The sequence below is a fragment of the Atractosteus spatula genome, chromosome 8 (genome assembly GCF_055471065.1).
Source record: "Atractosteus spatula isolate fAtrSpa1 chromosome 8, fAtrSpa1.hap1, whole genome shotgun sequence".
NCBI lineage: Eukaryota > Metazoa > Chordata > Actinopteri > Semionotiformes > Lepisosteidae > Atractosteus > Atractosteus spatula.
The window spans coordinates 17,752,805-17,773,183 of record NC_142713.1 but is presented as its reverse complement, the minus strand read 5'-3'; the positions used below and the strand labels follow the sequence as shown (position 1 = coordinate 17,773,183).

At 38.9% G+C, this 20,379-nt stretch overlaps 1 protein-coding gene across 1 annotated transcript in view; it reads right to left on the bottom strand.

Annotated features, from left to right (window-relative positions):
• The window catches only part of mical3a (microtubule associated monooxygenase, calponin and LIM domain containing 3a), a 143,443-nt gene extending 131,945 nt beyond the window's left edge, over positions 1–11,498 (bottom strand). Inside the window, exon 1 of the mRNA XM_088922898.1 lies at positions 11,342–11,498. The gene's annotated coding sequence lies outside the window, so the exon portion shown is untranslated. The remainder of the gene's footprint in view (positions 1–11,341) is intronic.
• Between the last annotated feature and the right edge of the window lie 8,881 nt (positions 11,499–20,379).

Genomic DNA, 20,379 nt, shown 5'->3' with positions numbered 1-20,379 from the left:
AATTGTATTTAAATAGCACTTTTCATTCCAAAAGATCCCAGATGTACTTTAGGGGGAAACACTGAGCAGGCTACATTACGCAGACAAGAATGGACTTTAGCTGGGACACAAGGGTTAACACAGATACTTTCATAAACACTGTCATGTGAGGTTTAAGGACCAAATAGTTATGATCATGAGTTAACTTTAGGAGTATACAACCCTGCAACCCTTGTCCTCTAATGGTTTTCATTACATCTTTAATTAACTTAATGACTTAATTAAACCAACTAAAAACATATGAGGTCACATCCGTTGTGCTTTCTTGATCTATATCAGGTGTTAACTATAAGGTGCCTCTTAAATCTGCAGGACCCAGGACACACTGGGTCCAGAGCTGGCTACCTCTGGTTTAACGTCTCATTCTAAAAGCACTGCCTCTTACAGCACGGATTCTCCACTCACCACACCAAGACATTTGTTTTTAGAAACTGTGGCCCAAAAGGAAGAGTGCCAACTTCTTGACATTGGAACACCTGATTTTCCTTAGAAGTCACCCATCACAGTACTGAATAGCTAGTCTTGCCTAAGTTCTGAGATAAAAAACAGGCAAGAAAGTGGAAACTCTACTGTCAATACATACAGTATATACAAAAACATATAGCTCCTTTTTATAGTTAACTATAACAGACAAAAATAAATATACTGTAGCTCAGAAGATTATGTAATCTCTCATTTTCGGTGGTTTTCTACATGAACCAGTATTATTTACAGCAATATTTCTTCCTCTATTGTGTCATGCCTGAGCTAGGAGCGCCTCGCTACCTGTGGCTGCCACGGGTGACCGCGGCATTCTCATGAGCTCTCTCCAGCTGAGTCCATGAGGAGAAGACTGGGCCACTTCTCTGTTTGTCCATCTGACTATCAGTAAGGCAGCCAATTTTCTGTTCAAACCAACAATTAGTCTCCACATTTAAGGCTTGATTCACTGCTGGAGCAGTGCTCTGACATTGAGCTACTAAGAGCCATCTGGTGATTGGCTCTGCGCTCGATATTCACTCACATGGCAATCAAAGACTGTCTCTCATCTCAGCACTGGTCCAGCAGTGAAACCCAGCTGCCAAATTCCCCGTGCAGCCCTGTTCCTGTCAGCCCCTCTGCCTGAACCCCTGCGCAGCCCTGTTCCTGTCAGTCTGATTCACCAGACAGCCCTGTTCCTGTCAGTCTGTCTGTCTGATTCACCAGACAGCCCTGTTCCTGTCAGTCTGTCTGTCTGATTCACCAGACAGCCCTGTCCCTGTCAGTCTGTCTGTCTGATTCACCAGACAGCCCTGTTCTTGTCAGTCTGTCTGTCTGATTCACCAGACAGCCCTGTTCCTGTCAGTCTGTCTGTCTGATTCACCAGACAGCCCTGTTCCTGTCAGTCTGTCTGATTCACCGGACAGTCCTGTTCCTGTCAGTCTGTCTGTCTGATACACCGGACAGCCCTGTTCCTCAGTCTGTCTGTCTGATTCACCAGACAGCCCTGTTCCTGTCAGTCTGTCTGTCTGATGCACCGGACAGCCCTGTTCCTGTCAGTCTGTCTGTCTGATTCACCAGACAGCCCTGTTCCTGTCAGCCTATCTGCCTGGTCCCTGCGCAGCCCTGTTCCTGTCAGCCCGTCTGCCCGATCCCTGGACAGCCCTGTTCCTGTCAGCCCATCTGCCTGATCCCTGGGCAGCTCTCCAAACTAGCCCGTCCATCTGCGTTTCATCTCCCCCGGCTTTATTCGAAATTACACGGAAAAGGTCGAAGCCCTGTGCCTGGTTTTCAGCCTGTCAGATTGCCCGCAGCGCTGCACTGCAGGTTGCCACGGTGCAACATTCTGATGATATAAAACCAGTCCATCAAGCCTCTACAGCCTGCTTAGCCTTTATCATACCACTGTGATGTCACAGGTGGATTCCAATAAATCATCCCCACATGCTGCTTAAAAGATACTGAGTTTATAAACTTAACTGACTTTCACTGGATCAATCAGAGCGCATAAATAAACGTTGTTCAGAAAGATCTCTTTATTTTCTTCTTTGGGGATCATTATTCAATATATATTATACATGAGGGCTTCTGGCTGTAGATACAGTCAACATAAGGCTATATAGGCACATGTATTTTTAAAACTGTGTCAATGCCAGTAAAATGCCAATCATAAAGCTAATAATTCTAAATGTCTAATCAGTAATCCAAGGAGGGTGAACAGGCTATGCAGAAATTCCTGTATAATGTGAGAAGTGAAATATGATCCCCTTAAGGCATTATCAGAGAAACAGTAAACAGAAGCACATTTTTATCTTATGCTTGGGGTTGATTGGCATCTTTGAGATTAATAATGCTTGTGTTCTTAATATTTTGACTGTCACTGTTATGTCTAAAACACCTGGGAACTAAGGGAGAACAAATACATTGTTTCAGTTAAACTAGCATTAAACCCCAACCATCAGTAGGGATACAAGAAAGGTAAAAAAACTTACATTTTAGCCTATTTTTATTTTTGCTCTTGTTGTTTTCAACACAAAAGGTATTTTTAAACCCAACAACTGCTTATCAGAGCGTTTAGGATTTCTCCTTTGCTGGGAATATCATATGTTTTGGTAATACATATACTGAGGGATCAGTCTTCTTGTACGAGCTGTGCAGTTTCTCTGTGCATATGTCCTGTAACACAGGGATCGATGCTGTGAGAGTGAAAAAAAGGCAACACCAGAACCACACTTCTCTCGATGAATATAGAGAATATATACAATAATATAATTATAAAAGAATGACTACAAGAGCATCAGAACTAAAAAAGAAAATCAGAATATTTTCTTATTAACCTCTTGTATTGAAAACAATTGTCTTGAGAATTTGCAGTAAAATGTACACAGTAGTAGGAAATAGAAAATATAACATTTTCTATGGAACATTTTCTATTTAAAAGATATTCAATATTGGATAGAACCTTCTATTCAATATTGTGACAATTTCAACAGCCACAGTTTACTATAAAGGGCATTTTGTAATGTAATATTTTGGTACAACTTCTAAGAATGTGCAGCAAACATTTTTAAAATTATGTTCCTAGTTTTAAGACATTAGTCATCCAAAACAACACCACTTAAATTTGCTTTTACAGTGTGTCATCTTAATTAGCTTTGGAGATAAAATATCTATACAAACCCCCTTTTAAAGCTCGTTCAAATCACCTGAGGTTTCATTTAGTCAGCCCTTGGATTAATTAGTATCCTTCATTAGTCAACATTAAATATGATTCTTATCAAAATCTAAATTCTAGGAAGTCAAAATGGCTGGTTTATGTTTTTTTTTATCTGGAGTTACCAGGAACTAAACCTGTGTCTGTAGGAACTGTAATCCATTTAAAGACGCCAACTTATCAAAGATTCTGGCTGCAGTTTGTTATGCATTACCTGCCTGACTGCTCTGCTGGCATGCACAGCTCAGCTGCATTTAATCTTCACAATAAGAGAACCGCTGGAGATATTTTTAGATATGAATGGTTAAGAGAAAACATGCTACACAAGAATGAAGTTCATTTTCGGAATGCATGCCAAACTGGAGAAAACCTTAAAACACGATCATTGCAGGCTGGACAGAGACATAAAAACAAATGAACGTTTTGGTTTAGAGCACTCTACTCTGCCAGAGTTTTTATAATTAGCCTTTGAAAAAATGTCCCTGTATTCTGTGTTGGTAAAGCTATACATTGCCGCCTCTCACTGCCTGGTGTTCTATTACATCACCTGTACGATTCAGTGACAGATCAAGACCGTCTTTGGCTGCAGCTCCGAGTGAATCCGACAGCTGTGGCAGAATGCAGAGTCAGCAACGAGACTCCTTGCCTTCTTCTCTGGTTCTCTGCACCGAGCAGACAGGACTGAAAGAGGCTTACTGTTCCTGAAACCAGGGGACACTTCATTGTCCCATTTTACATACCTTTATACGTGGAATTGAGGAAATATCAGTGCATATTTAACTCCATCCATTAATTTTCTAAGCCCTTCATCCAATTCAGGGGTGGCAGGGGAGCCACAGGGGAGCCATCTTGGCAAGCAACAGGCACAAGGCAGGATACAACCCGGACTTGACGCCAAGTGTAGCGGAGGGTACACACACATAAACACACACACGGATACACTCACACCAGGGAGGAAACCCAAGGAACAATATATCTGTATTTTTGCAGTATATCCATTAGTCTCCAGCACAGCAAAACTTCCAGCAAGGTAAAGAAACGACCTGCAATTGTATTTAAAAAAAACAACATCTCCCATTAAGACACATTTTTAAAAATCTTGGTATACATATTTCTTTTGTTTCTCCAGCAAAGGTAGCTACCATCTACCATTCATAGTCAAGTAACAAAGTTTAGTGTAGGTCGCTGTTACTAACTGTTGATTCAAACAATGGTTTCATGACCCAACAGACCCAACAGAGCTATTTTCCTTTGACAATGAAAAGTGAGTCATATTGACTACAAAATAATAACATAATACTTAATTTGTCTAATAATCTCTCAAAATTAACATTACCTCTTGATTTTATTTCCTACCATAATATATCATAGTTAATGTTGATTTGTGAGGTACAGTAGGAATAGTCAATGAATAAAACTGACGTGAACTAAAAAATTAAAATTCTGAGGTCTGCTCTTTTTGGCATACTGATTTGGTTTCTTTCCAGAATTAGAAGAAACACATTCCCTTATTTCAGATAAGAATAAGCATCTGGGATCCATAAGTATGACGTAGGTAAAATAGTATGAGGTCTTAAGGATCTAACTCTAAATCGAGTATCATGAAAGAGCACAGTCAGGAAATAGATCAACAACCATGTAAATGATTTTTTTTCACAGAATAAATTGAAAATATGTTGAAACTGTATTTCTATTTTATTAGTCCACTCTCACACACCTTCCTTTTAGTGTGAAGAGACAAACATTTGGGCACATATACAGTAGATAAAAACAGAAATTATTTCATTAAGACATGCAGTGATTTCTGGCACAGATGATCTCCCGATTAAGGGCATTTCGCATCAATGTAAAGACAGAGCCTAAGTTTAAAGCTTCACTGCACTAACAGCTGTTCCTCAGATAAAATTGAAATGAAGCATAACATCAGAAAGAAAAAAATAATATGGGTTTGTCATTATGTAAAACAACACCTTGATAACAGGGTTATAAAATGCCTAGTGGGGTCCTGCTTATATCTGGATTTGAAGATGAAAGCCTAGCATCCTCTAAGTAAGGCAGGATAAAATCTTCAGATCTATCTCCTACTGGCACCCAGTGAACTAGACAGACTGACTGCCCTGTAAATAATGTATAAATTACCAATGTCACGCTTACCAGCTTTATTTGTTTTCTTTTCAGGACATAATAAACTAACTTCTGGCACAGTTTGGTGGAAACAAAGAGACACATTAACCCACCACACAACAACTGACTCTTTTCCCTGTGTAGCATTACTTACTTGCTGTAAGTTCTGTGGCAGGGCCTTGTTTACTGCCTTTTTGCTGCACTTCTGTCAAATAGTAAAATTAGGAAGGATGGCATAAATAAAAATGCACTTTACTCTCAATTTCAGACATGACAGTTTGTCTGGCAGTACCTACAGTCTAAAAATCCTACATGCCTGCCAGCTGAGATACCTGTAGATAAGGATCAAATGTACTCATTATCAGAAACCTTTAGAAAAACTAGGTTAGTGACTTCAACTGCATTCTGTGTGTCAGATATCATCCAATATATGATTGTATTATATAAATAACCTTTTCCTTTTTTGTATATTTCTGTATTATTTTCTGTATTTGTATTTTCTGTATTATCTGTATTTTTATTCTGTGTTTCTGTATTTGTATTATCTGTATTATTTATATTTTCTTTTCTTCTCTTTATAAAGTTGATAGTAAATTCATTAAAAAAAAAACATACTATCAAAGGACTGAAAGCACAATAAGCTAAAAAAAGAGAAAAAGGAAATTGGTGGTAATTGTTTAGAAATAATGCAGACAGTAATCAGACTAAGCCTTAAGTCTCTGGGCAACAGGAAGAAAACAGTTGTTGGCTACGCTACATTCACACTCTTATTCCTAAAATTGGTGAAAAAGCAGCTGGGAATGAACTTGTTCCAAATCTTGACATGGCTGCCAAAGGTGATGTCCAGGTAAGCAGAAAAAGTGTCTAATTTAAAACCTCTTGGCAAGAACATGTTTGGGGTTTAGAGTGCTGTGATAGATGGACGAACAGTACATAGCCCTTGTAATCCTTTAGAACATGGGTTTGCAGCCTAGAATTTAGATTAATCCAGAGCTGTGATGTCAGATAGTCAGGGAACTATCTAAAAGACAAAAGAAACAAATTCTCATTCCAAGTTTGTTGGGAAATTAACAAAACTCTCTGATTAATGAGATTTCATAAGCATTTCAAAGGTTAAGTACTTTTACTAAACTTATTAATTTGAAGACCAGTCTAGGTAAGCCATCAGAAGGAATGACTTAGTCACTTCTCCAGAGACATACAGTACTGTAAATACATAAAGTAACAGGAAACAGTGGAAACATTTTTTTCTCCCTGGCTTACTTCCTGTGTGTTTATCCAATGTGATCTTTTATACACAGAATATAATGTGAACCTGGAGCACTGGATAATCTTACAGCAGAAGAACCAAGTGTTTAATATGGGAAAGTCTCCTCTAATATACAGTATGACCACTCTAGCTGTACACAGAAAAGCATCTAAAAAGGAGTTGTGGAGAAGCAGCTGACACTGAATTTACAAAAGCATTTAGTGCATTCATCTTCACAAATAGTAGTGAAAATCAATTTTTATCCAGTGATATCTTAGTTCCACTGCTTTAGGACTACTGAACAACATAATCCAGTAAACATTTTGACTAGAACAGGTTATACATCAGGCTTTTAAGAACTTCTTATATGTTCTCCAGATTGTTAAACTGCATTCTGCTTAACATTCCTGCAATCAGGATCTTTTACCAGTCTTAGGTTCCTGTATTAAAAACTGAACAACTTACTGTGAACTGAAATAGTGAAAGGAAAATATAATAATTTAATGTTACAAAGATGGAACATTAATGTAATCTCTTATCATAATACAAGCACAAGATTAAGATTTGAAATGCTTATGTGGTATAGAAAGATTAAATGCCATACATTTCCACAGGTCAAAATGCACAAAATATCAGGAAATGCTCTTTCTTGTCAGAGTAAAATGTTGGAAAGGCCGTTAACTGCAAAAGAATAATTACGAGAAGCGCAACAGCTGATCAAGAAAGCGCAACAGCGCCTGTACTTCCTAAGACAGTTGAAGAAGGCTAAGATATGTCCCCAGATCCTCACTAACTTTTACAGATGCACTACAGAAAGCACACTGACAGGTTGCATCACAGTGTGGTATGGCAACTGCAGTATTGCGAACCGCAAAGCTCTACAGCAGCTGGTGAAAACTGCCCAGTCCATCACTAGTGTTTCCCTCCCAACCACACATGACATTTATGATAGACGGTGCTTGAGGAAAGCTCTAAGCATCATCAAAGACCCCACACACCCCAGCTACAGACTGTTTGACCCTCTACCATCTGGAAAACGGTACCGGAGCATTTGGGCCCGGACTACCAGACTCAGAGACAGTTTTTACCCCCGCACTGTCAAACTATTAAACTCCCAGCCTCTCTCACCTACGATCTGAACCTCACAGTGCCTTCTTTTTTACCAAAAACTCAAACACACATTGAAATCTACCTCTACCTCACATGTCAAAAAGCTCACTCCTCATAATTTTCTATCCTTTATTTCATTCTGTTAATGTATGTTTTTGCACATCTGATGTTGTTTTGCACATTACCTGTTACCTATTGTTGTTTTGCACATTACCTGTTGTCTCTGTCTTTCTTTTATTTTACAATTGTATTGTTGTTTTTTTTTACTACTTATCATCTGAGAACTAGCTAACTAGCATTTTGTTATACCATATACCTGTGTATGAGTATAATGACAATAAACTTGAACTTGAACTTGAATTTGAATAGTGTATATATATATGTGTGTTTTGAGTAGTATTCAGCACTATAGCCGCAGAATGATAGCTCTTAACAGCTTCTTTTGGGAAAGAAATTAATATTACTGTATGTGTTTAGATTTATTTTGTCTTGTTTTGTATAAGTAAGTGTCTCATTTGGTACTGGCAAAAGTGAAACATGTTTCTATCTGATACATTTACATATTGACAATTTCTTTTACAAATTACACAAGTGCTTGCTGAAGGGGCTTGAAATGCTTAGTAATATAAAACTAGGCTCTCACTGAACAAAATGAAACCCATCAGACTGCAGTTATTGAATGGAAGGCTGAAGTCCAGCTATGCAATGCCTTCCATGGTGACATAGTTCCTGCACAACATTCAGACGACCATAAAATAATGAGCTCATTAGCAACAGAATATCCCCATCTAAAGATACACCTTCAGGGTTTATGTCAAGGACATTTTATTGATGGTGCTCATTTAAATGGCTTGAGTTATGCAACTGAAGTACCATGAAATATTGTTTAGATAGCCCCAGGGCGGAGACAGCTGTAAACCTCAAGATATTCCTTCGTAGCACAGCACGCTCTGAAATTTACGCATAGACACACCCGTCAATCTACAACACTTACACATTTACTGTACATGTCATAAAAATACAAAACAAGAATGAAGAATGAAGGCAAACATGATTTACCAGGAAAACATGGCATTAAGCAGCCAAAACATTGCATGTACAGTCCTACACTTCATTATCAATGTCTTTTATATTTTACTGTGTATTAATAAAGTAATTTTAACCAGTTTATATTCATGCAACCGATGTAAAGTAACTGTTAGTAAATGAGCTATGTGACAGTAGCTTTTGAAAAACCCAACATCAATTCATGCAACATCTTTCTCCATGTGAGAAATAACATCAGCAGAACTATGTAGCATTGCAGAGTGTTCCAATACTAAGTGAGAGACTCACTATGTTCCAGTGATTAGGACTTTGTTACTTCACAGAGAAGCTTAGCAACCTCAACTCTGCACTTCATTTCACAACTAAAGATATGATTCAGTCGACTGATTTATTTTACAACAATATTCATTTTAAACTGTTTCAAAGTTCTTCAAAATTCAGTACAGCAGGTACAGTCACTTCCAATATTATTGGCACCCTTGATAAAGATGAGCAAAAAGGGCTGTATAAAATAAACAACCAGGTTATGAGATATATTGTAACTTTCCATGTGGAATTTATTTTACTTTATTAATGATTCAGGGGAATCATTTTGGGGACATCAAAATTAGTGTCGGCTCTGGGTCTACTTCTGAAGCCAAGGTTCTGAATTTCAATAATTTGATTTGAGAAATCAGGAATACTGTACAAGCATAATTTATCACCTGGTTACGAATGGAAACCCAGGTGAGGCATCTCAGTAGGTTCATGATGCAGGACTGCCTTTAATTTATGACAAGCAGCAGGGACATGTTGGCTGAGTTGAAGAACACTGATTTTTTACTTTAAGTTGAGCGCCAAAGAAATAGGGTACAGGTAAAAAAATGATGATGAGGAATCAGAAAGGTGAATTTAAGATATTTCATGAAGACAACATCACTAAATGGTTTTGCAAGACAAAAGGCATTCTATTAAAAAAGTGAAGCCATTCCATTGCTATTAGGAACAGTTGCTATAGAAACAAGAAATTTAAAAGTTTAATAATGCAAACACAATATGTAAATGCAAAAGCCCATTCATGGAAAAAGAATACAATATTGTATTGGCATAGATTTGTACTGTGGAATGAATAATTAACTTGCCTGTTCAAATATTCTAACAAAACTCACCAAATCACAGTAACAGAAAAATAGACAGTCAAAACAAGCCAGGACTTAGCCTTAATATGAAAGGTAACCTGAAGACAATAACAACAGAGCTCCAGTAATGACCTTGACTCACAGCTTTTTTATCAATTTAAATATCATGTCAGTATTTTCAAATCATATGTAAATAAAAAGCCTTGAATGTGTTTCTTCTGTGAAATAAACAAATAATGATAAGCTTGTTATAAGTACTAGGAACAGACCTTTTTTAACTTTTCTTTTTAAAAACTATTTTTCCATTTATCCTGAAAATAAAAAAATAAATAAAATCAGAACTGCACTTAAAAGTGAGACTGACTGAACCTACTGTAACTATTTTGTTGCTCTTCACTTTTCTTATTAGGTCTTATGTTTGCAAACATGAGACAGTTTATGCTGTGCTGTATAAAGTATTGCAAAACAGTATAGTCATTTAACATCTTCACAGTAAAGAGAGTAACAAGAAAAATGACCAAATTGACACTAACTTGAAGATTTCATATGTGACTCTTCACAACCAAACTAAGACTTCCAAACTAGCAATTAATCTTGTCAGGATAAAAAATCACTGCAGTTATGAAATGAAATGATCTGAAGACATTCACGCTGAGCACATTCAGGTATCTAATGACTTATTGTAATTTATTTTGGTATGTAGTAATTGCTGCTCTAAAGGAATTAGTTATATGCAGATCAGATCACTCTTTTCCAGATAATATCACTGATGAGTAAGATACACCAGCATGTTTATGCTTATTTACAGCAACTTCCAAAAAGAATCTGCAGTTGGCACTGAGCCCCAGTATCTGCACAGCTGTTAGAGCATGTCAGGTGTCAAACAGTCCTCCTTACAAGCACTCACAATCAACATCTCTGTGAATCAAAACACATTATTCACGTACGCATCCTCTTGTACCGCTAACAACCGACTACAATGCGGGAGACAAATGTGAACACTGCTGCCCTTCAGCAAATACTGCAAAGATGTCTCTCTAATGAAACAGTCACTGCCGTTTCATTGCAGAGACATCAGCATGCAGTGGAGCTGTCACTGTGTTTGCTTTTTAGTAATCATAATCATACTAGTGCGATACAGCTGCAAACAAAATGATGGAATACTACTAGGTTTTAAGCAAAACCAGAAAAACACACAGAACACCCAGGGTAGACATTCTAGTCAGTGCTGGTGAGTCTAACTGCACCATCCACTGCAGTGAGAGGCAAAAAAATCCCCAACAAATACACATTATGAGAACACAGCTCAGTTTGGTAACAGGAGGTACTGTATTCTCGCCTCTGCTCCACACATTCCAACAGGCACACTCAAACAGGATTCCCAAAAGCACGTCGTAAGATCCATCCTTTATGAACAAAAACACATCACGTTGCCGCAGACAGCTCCCTGAGATAATACAGCGTCCTGGGAATTGTACTTACAGCCCGTTAGTTCATATTCTCAAAGAGCTGGAATTTCCCTCACACCACTGCTGCTTCTAGGTCCGGTGTTAGAGGAGGGTTGCCCGGTTGCTCTTCCAGTCTAATTCCACTTCTGCCACACACAAGACACAAAAAAACGACCAGTACAGTCCTCTGCAGTAGTGGAGCTCCAACCGACTTCTGCTTCTCTGTTGCTCGCTCACTTGCTCGCTCTCCAAGGTCAGGAGAAGGATCTGGCTTGAATTCTGTGGCTCCTCCCACACAACATGCTAGTGCTGGCTCCAGCAGGCCATTTCTCTTTCTCCCTCCTCTCTCTGAGCTGGATAACATCAGAGTAATTACCATCATAAGCCAGATTAACCCTCTAACTGCTGAGCCCAAGAACAGACGGATTAATTCAGCAGACACACAGGGATCGACCAAGCTTAACCTTGAGGTTGCACAAAATGAAGGGAAGCTCTTTGCAAATGCTACCAAAAGAACAGGATATTTCAATGATTTAGGGCATGGTCTTTTTCTCCAAAAAACAACAGTATGAATGAAGTGCGGTGAGGATCACTTGAAATTGCTACAGCAGGAGATCTGGGAACAAGCTTGGAGAAAATGATCACCTATTGCCTCCAGGAAAAAAAATATAATGCTGAGAAGTGAGACATGTCCCTGTTACCAAAATCAAAGCCATTCACTACATCTCTGGAGTCTGTGAATCACAAACTAGTATAATGTAGGACCGACGCATTATAAAAAAAAGAAAATTGTCCGAACAAATTCATTGCACAAAACACCACAATTTATGAACAGGTTTGAGAACACTCAACTGCTAACACATCAAGTAAAACAGCCACGGAAAAAGCTTTGAACGGCCGAGGTTCATTAAAATGACTCAATGCAGCTCTTCAAATTTGAAATGAACAGAGTGTGCAGCCCAACCCCCACTCAGTCTCAAATTCACTGTCAGTAAAGAAGGCTCACCCCATGCCCCGTGTTAACACCCCTTACTGTACAGGGATGTTGGACTGCAGCTGCACAAATCACTGACCTTAACAGGAAATCTAATCCCCCCATTACTGAGCATAAACAAGACAGCTATATACGAGACAGGACTTCTTGGTAACAAGGGTGAACAGTCTGCCATAAAGTCTGCCTAATCTACACGAATTAACATAGTGGTTTAGAATTATGACACATTTACAAATTTTAAAACACAGATATCAAACAATAGACACAGAACGTGACCAAAATTATAAACAATATAATCATGATTGTTTTTAATATGGAAAACTCAGAACACTGTCAAAATAAAAACATTAGAAAGTGAGTATCAGGCCTGATTATTAAAACACAATCCTTGCACTGTTGACACACACACCTGATCAGCTTCTGAAAAGGTGTCTGTGGGATGTTCCACTTCTGCTCCTGTGCTGCTAGCTGGCAAAAACCGGCCAGTTAAGGCATCATCTCCAATTGATGATATTAGAAGGAGATTTTACTTGTGCCAGCAGCCATGTCATCCTGCAACTTAAAATTGGCAACCCACTGAACCTAAGCAGGTGTGAGCCTGGTCAGTACCTGGATGTGAGACCTCCTGGGAAAAACTAAGGTTGCTGCTGGAAGAGGTGTTAGTGAAGCCAGCAGGAGGCGCTCATCCTGCGGTCCATGTGGGTCCTAATGCCCCAGTATAGTGACGGGGACACTATACTGTAAACAAGCGCTGTCTTTCGGATGAGACATAAAACCGAGGTCCTGACTCTCGGTGGTCATTAAAAATCCCAGGGTATTTCTCGAAAAGAGTAGGGGTGTAACCCCGGCGTCCTGGCCAAATTTCCCATTGGCCCTTACCAATCATGGCCTCCTAATAATCCCCCTCTATGAATTGGCTACATTACTTTGTTCTCCTCCCCCCTCTGACGGCAGGTGGAGCGACGCGCCGATTGGAGTATTCTTGGTCGCATTTAATGGCAATGTCAGCTCAAAGATTTGGTTCAAACCACCAAATGGAGACGGGCGTGCCGACAAGCGGGCCCTGCTGATGAGAGAGAGAGAAGGAGATTTTACTTAAATGGACTTTTTGTAATAGCTGAAAGTTTCAAGATACTTATAAAGGTAACTTAAAATATGCTACTTTATTGAGTGCATTGAAACAATAAGATTGTAATAAACACATGACAGGATCAGTAAAGACTTCAGTTGAATTCAGTTGGAATTAAAAACCAGAAGCACAGTAAGACAAGGAAAGTCTGTCGTTTTAAATGCCTTTATGCCTTTTGCATAATACGGAAAAGATACAGGGGGAATATTTGAATTTGTTAACCTACTGTGAACGTAAACTCACGCATTAACAGTACTGTTTTAGTTGAGTTCTAATTATTGTTTACATAACTTTACATCAGTAAACTCACACTCACTGTCACCTTTTAATGGATGAGTAACACATTTGCAATTTTCCAGTCCGTGGGTATTACCCTGTCTTGACCAGCTGTTGTAAGTGTTGTGTCAATGGCCCATGAAAAGAATCGCTTGTTTCCTTGAGTGCAATTGGTAGAATAATATCAGGCCCTGGAGATTTGTTCATCTTAAGTGTTTCTAGTACCCAAAACACTTCAGCCTCATCTATTGTAATACTATTTGAATATTGAATTTTTCTCCTTCTGCTGCCTCGGGTACATTACAGATTTCTTCACTGACAAACACATAAAAGAAATACTTATTACATCAGCCATTTCCCTTTCATTACTAAACAATTCCCATTATTATCCTGGATATGTTTGACTTTATTTGCTGTTGTTTTATTGTTGCAATTCTGAATTCCTTTCTGTCTCTCACTTGGCTTTATTAATATCCTTTATACCCCTGCTTCCAATTCATTATATATTTTTTTAAAGGCACTAAAGTTTTCCTGAATACTGAAACCATCTTTTACTACACAATATTTATCAAGCAATATGAAAATATGTATTTTTGCAATTACCAGATCAATGGCTGATTACCTGAAATGTTCACATATTTTCTGAATTTTGTCCTGAATAAATCCTACGCTGACAGCCCCACCAGTGCCTGGTGACATTCTGTGTCCTACTTTCTCTGTAGTAAATGGCTTGTACCTTCTGCTTCACTTGTCAGCAGCAAACGTGCAGAGGCAACAAGGGAGACTTATTGGAAGCTGAATAATTAAAAACAAAAAAATGGATTGAATGTAGGAGCCATGAAAACTTAACTTGTGTTCTTAGATCCTTAATTAATTTTAAAGATGATGCAGCTTTATGGTTTACCTGTCAATACGTTTCAGGATGTTGTATGTTCTCCCCGTGTTTGTATGGGTTTCCTCCCACATTCCAAAGACATACTGGTAGGTTAAACTGCTTGAGAGAAAACCGACCCTGGTGCGAGTGGGTGCGTGTCAGTGTCTGTCCTGCGATGGACTGGCACCCCATCAAGGGTGTTTCCTGTTTTGTGTAGCGGAGTTGGCTGCAGTTCTGTGATGTCACCGCCCTCCCTGTGCATAACAGGGAACTCAGCCGCCTGGGCTGGGGGAGGTCTCCTTTAGCTCAACCGGCTGGTTCTCTGTTGCGTGACGCCGGAGACCCGGATTCGCGCCCAGGTAGTGAGGGACGAACCGGCAAGGTGGAGTGGCGAGGGCACGGGCATGAGCAGAACCACGACAGTCACATTTGCACCAGATGCTTGATGGGATAGGCTCTGGCTCCCCTGTTACCCTGAACTGGATGAAGCATTTAGAAAGTGGATGGAAGGATAGAACACAGGAATAAAATCCCTTGCATAAATGATTCAAAACTAAAGTGATTCAGGGCCTTTAACAAGTCAATGATGTATGAAACACCTTTAAAACCTAAGATGAAGTCATTTTAATTATTTGAAAAAAGAGTCCTTTCTAAACAGAAATCATTAGAGTCCAGACACGCTGGACTCTGGACGCACAAATAGAAACATCTTTATTCTCAGTTGTGACCAGTATGTCTATTCTATCATACTCAAGTGGTCATTTGCAAGGTAAAGTCACTGTAGTGTGCTCTCACGAGGCACCAGTTCTGTAGGGTTTGGGCATTTACTGGGACAATTATTAATTGTAGCAGTAAATCACAAAATTGATTCTTTTGATGGCTTTACAAGCCAACCATGCGATATAACTCAAACAACGCACACACACAGGTACTAATACATGAGGATACATTTATTAATACATAGAATATGCATGTAAACCTAACAGATCTTATCGAGAGGGTTATCAGAATACAAAAGGTATATATTCAGTCAGTTACGAAGAGTTACATATATCAAGAGGACATACGTTCAGTATATCATTCATTTAGACCGTTGCGTAAATGAACTTGGTTATAACTTCTACATTGGATACTCAAAACAAGTACATAACTCTTAGGAATTAAATTGATATCAACTGGTTGGGATAACAATTGAATTCTCGAGCTGTAATGCATTGAAGTTGAATACTCATCCAATCTCTGGGGATTCAGATCTCCTGCGGGCTCTCTGGCTCCGTGCCAGGCTGTGCTGTGCGGCTTGCGACGGTGCACTGCTGATGCTCACTGACCGGCTAGTTAGTGTTGGCTTTAACTAGCAAAGTTTGTGCACAGGAGAAAAGATGACTGTGGGTCCCAGCAAGTCAGGAAGAGGACCGGTTCGTTCCTGATGAAGCCCTAGTTCTGAATAGTGATTCAGCTGTCCACAGTTCCGACCTGTTCACGAGGCTTGCTGCTGATGCTAACCTCGGGTGGATCCTCTGGTTACTCTCTGGCAACCTCCGCTCTAGACTCTTAGAACAAAGCAAAGTTCTGGCACTCGGACACACTGGCCGTTCCGTGGTTGTCCGGGCTGAGTCTCAGGATGGTCAGGAGGCGCGCTGCGAGAATGTCCCGTCCTTGGGAGCCTTTCTGCTCCTGGGCCGTCCTGGCCTGGAATTCTTCTCACATTCTCCTTTAGAATAGTCTTTCGAAAAAGTTCACAGAATTCTCTTGGAGCTCTGTGTTGCCTGTTTTTACCTGGAGGAACTTCAGCTCATTCATTGGCTGAAAGTTCCATGGGCATCAGAGTCCCACGTGGGTTACTCGGCCCTACCAGTCCCTGATTGGTTGATCAAGGTGAGATATGAGTCACTTACTCCTGACACTTAGGAATGCAGTCCAGATGTCCATCTGGCACTCCCTAGAAAGATAGGCGCCAATGGATGACCATTGATCATGATAGCCAGGCTTAGCTAAGTGCATCCCCCTTTGGGAGCTGTCCCTTATCAAAAGAAAACATCTTTAAATCAGCCTGCATGAATAGCTTGAAGGGAGAGATGAGGCCTCATTTGGGAAAGCACAGCAACACTTAATTCTGTCTTATTAACAAGCATTGCCGCTACATCACAAACAGATCATTCAAAATCTCGCTCAAATTTAGAACCTGTGTTATTCGACACCCAACTTGATAAATGTTAATGTCTTTTTCTTGTATTTTTGAAAACATTGCTTTGGATTATCATGAATGTGTATTTCTAACATTTTATTAAAAATTTCATTCGTAACGACAGCTTGTAATGATATATTTTGCTGTTGGACAGCTATCAAATTTCACTTACTGTACTTCTTCCTACGCAGTGTGAGTTTAACTTCTGTCTTCAGATGGGGTGAAATCTCATTCACGCACAGCAGGGAGCAGATTGTACCTGATGATGGGATTAGTGCCTGTCCTCTGGATGGATATAAGCTGGTAGGAAACAAGTAGAAACCTTTTCCTTTTTCCATTTCAGATGATAGCACTCTTTTTTATGGGGTTCTGAAAACAGAGTATGCAGATGTGTGCTTTCAACTGGCTTACTTAACAGCAAGGCCCCTTAGACAGGATACTCTAGTAAGAACAAGGCCTGTTAATACCCAATGCATTCTTACAACACTTGACAAAAAACAACTCCTCCCCCACCTTAAAAATGACCCCCACCAGGCCTGACCCCTACAGACAATCCTTAATCTCCACAGGCTCCCATCCAATTCTATCTGCAAGTTAATACTACTGATCTAAGATAAGAAGAAAAGACTTGATACATTGCAGGGAACTGTAAACTGCAAGAAAACAAAGACTTCTGCTACTCAGCAATTAGAGTATTTTTATTGTATACACACATGATTTGGGATCACATGTTACAGTATGTCTCTCATGAACCCACAAATTGGGAAAGAGTCCCTTAGTCTGATGTTTAATCGACTCACCTACCCATCTTTTGATGAAGCCATTCATCCCTTGACACACAACTACAACCCCAGAGCCACTTACAGGAGGTTCAAGCTGACTGGATGAATGACACATCCCTCAATGACATCATCTCTAGCCCACAGGCACCTGGGAATTTGCAGGGGTCACTGTTTCACCTAGTGTGGAGAGCAGACTGATCCCACTCTGGATCACATGACCCACCACCAAACTCACCATGTCTGAATTACAGCACTTAACCTTCTAGTTAGACCACTCCAGAGCTCCTACTGTATGTCATTTTTAACATTTCTACACAGAACCTGCTAGTATAAACTGCTTCTAAAACAATTATTTGCTAAATACTGATATGTTTTATACATATTGTAACAGCAACACACACCTGAAGTCCCCACAGCCAAAGCGTTGTGCCTCTTTTCTTTTCCATTCTACATGGAATGCTTGTTCCTTTGCAGCCTATGCATGCTACAGTAATACTCAACTTTCTTGTAACATTAGCCTATTTCCAGAATATATTTGTTCATAAACATTTTGGGAGTTATTTTTTAAAAAGGACATCAACTGAAGTTGAAGTATTTAATTACAGTGTTACACAAATGGCAGTAGTATCACAACAGAAAAAAAAAAGATGTGTATGTACTGATCTGTTCACAAAGCAAAAAAATTGGAACTAAAACATTGAAACATCAGTGTTGAGCACAGGAGGAAAGTGGAAATGAGAGAGAGTTTCAAAATTTCACGTAGCCAGTCAAAACCATGAAACCAGGTGCAAGTCTACCGCTGACTTTCTCACTGTGAAGCACCTAAGCCATTCTCACCTGCACACATTCATGTGTGCCATCTGATTAACATCTCCACCAAACAGGAGACTGATTTTTGCTATCATATGCACGTACCGTGGTGCACCAGTTTGAGTACAGATATAACAGGAAACGTATTAAATGAGCAATAAAATAAATTAAATAAAGTTAGTATTGAGGCATCGACCCCGACCAAAACACAACGAAAACGCTTTCGATAAAACAATAAAAAATCCTAATAATAATCTGCGAATTATGTGAAATGTTGTAACAATTACGCGTCCAGTGAATGAACTTTCCATTTGGTAACAGCCCGAGAACTGAGAAGTTTCTGTTTAACGTTACATTGGTATTTACTGTCTCAATGAGCAGAAACGCAACAAAAACTCACCTTTTGGAGAGATATTCTTGATTTCTGTCAGCTTGTATAAGGTCAAACGTTGCACACATGCACACAAGTACAGTACTGTATGTTCTCCTTTCTCTGCTCTTTCTGTCCTACCCAGATCAGTTTCGTAACAGCTCCGTTTGAATTTCGTGTTCAGCTCCTTATTGGGAAAACGCACTCCATGCTTGAAAGAAAAAGTCAGTTACAGACCAAAAGTATTCTCGATTCAGTTTGAAAAATAATACAATCGCTGCATATTCACTAACATCGGGTGTTTGTCTCCAGATAAATGGCTATAGTACTTTGTAACGTTTCTAAAAACAACAGGCGAACACTTTAAAATAATTCACAGGGCAATCATTTGTAAAAGAAGCAAACTTTTAAATGATCGATTTAAATAATTTCATTTTTTGATAACTTGATTTCCACTTTAACCCTCCTGAGCTGCTTTCTATCAATAATATGCAAGAGAATAATACCATTTCCTTTAAACCTAGCACCTGCTATTAAATATTTCCGAATGCTAAAGTAAACATGTGAATACAGTATTGTACGACGCTAGTGACGATGTGTATAATGTATATGTGCTGTGTGAACGGTAATGTAGATCAAGGAGGTATGAAACAAGGTTTCTTTGCTTCTTTGAAGAAACTGTAGGACGAGATTCACTAATTAAATAGCTAAATATATTTAACACCTGTGGTGCGGGGCTCTTCCTAACACAGTACTTGCAGAATTCTGAAAAGAAAATAATAATCCTGTTAGAGGTGCCGAGAAATTTTATGGCAAAGCACTGAACTCAAAATTTACAATGATATGCTTTTTTTGTACTTGTGTGAGACCAGAGTTCTGTAGAATATTTGCATAGATGTGTTAATGATTTGTTCAGGAATGTTAAGATATGCTATTCATAACAGCAGGAAGATATTTTAAAATCACACACATCGCACACATTTAGTATTTTTAGCTTATGTTTATAAATCTGAACTGAAATAATATTTTTGATGTTCAGTGCAGCCAGTTTTTCATCCAAGTGTTGTTTTAGGGAATCCCCAAATTGCTGCACATGACTGCTTTCTTTCCTGATGGAACTCCAGAGGAAAGGATAATTTAGATTAATCAAACCAAGACAACATTCTTCTGAGAGCAAGTCATCAAAACTGGAGGGAACATGCAGACTCCTCACAGACAAGTACCTGAAGACAGAACTGAACCTAGGACCCATTAATGCACCAGTTCTGACCACTGTAATAACACTAATAACACTCTTGCCACCTATACATAAAGGCATATAAAATATGGCAGGAGAGAAGTGTTTTTTAGACCTAATAACATCTGACCTTCATGGACATGATTACAGCATTACTGGATACTGTTAATATTCACAAAAAGGGAAAGTACCTTGTTCTTTACAATTGGCTTTTCATAATAGACATTTTAAAAGAAAATGTTTCTTTTTCTTTGTAATTGCTGTTTAAAAATGTATTAAAATGTGAATAAATCCATTTTATAATTCTTGAAACCATTAGAATTTATTTAAAAAATGGAAAAATTATTTAGAATTTGAAAACAAATGATAAATTATAAAATGATGTTTTTATTTATCTGTATAGCAGGTATTTATG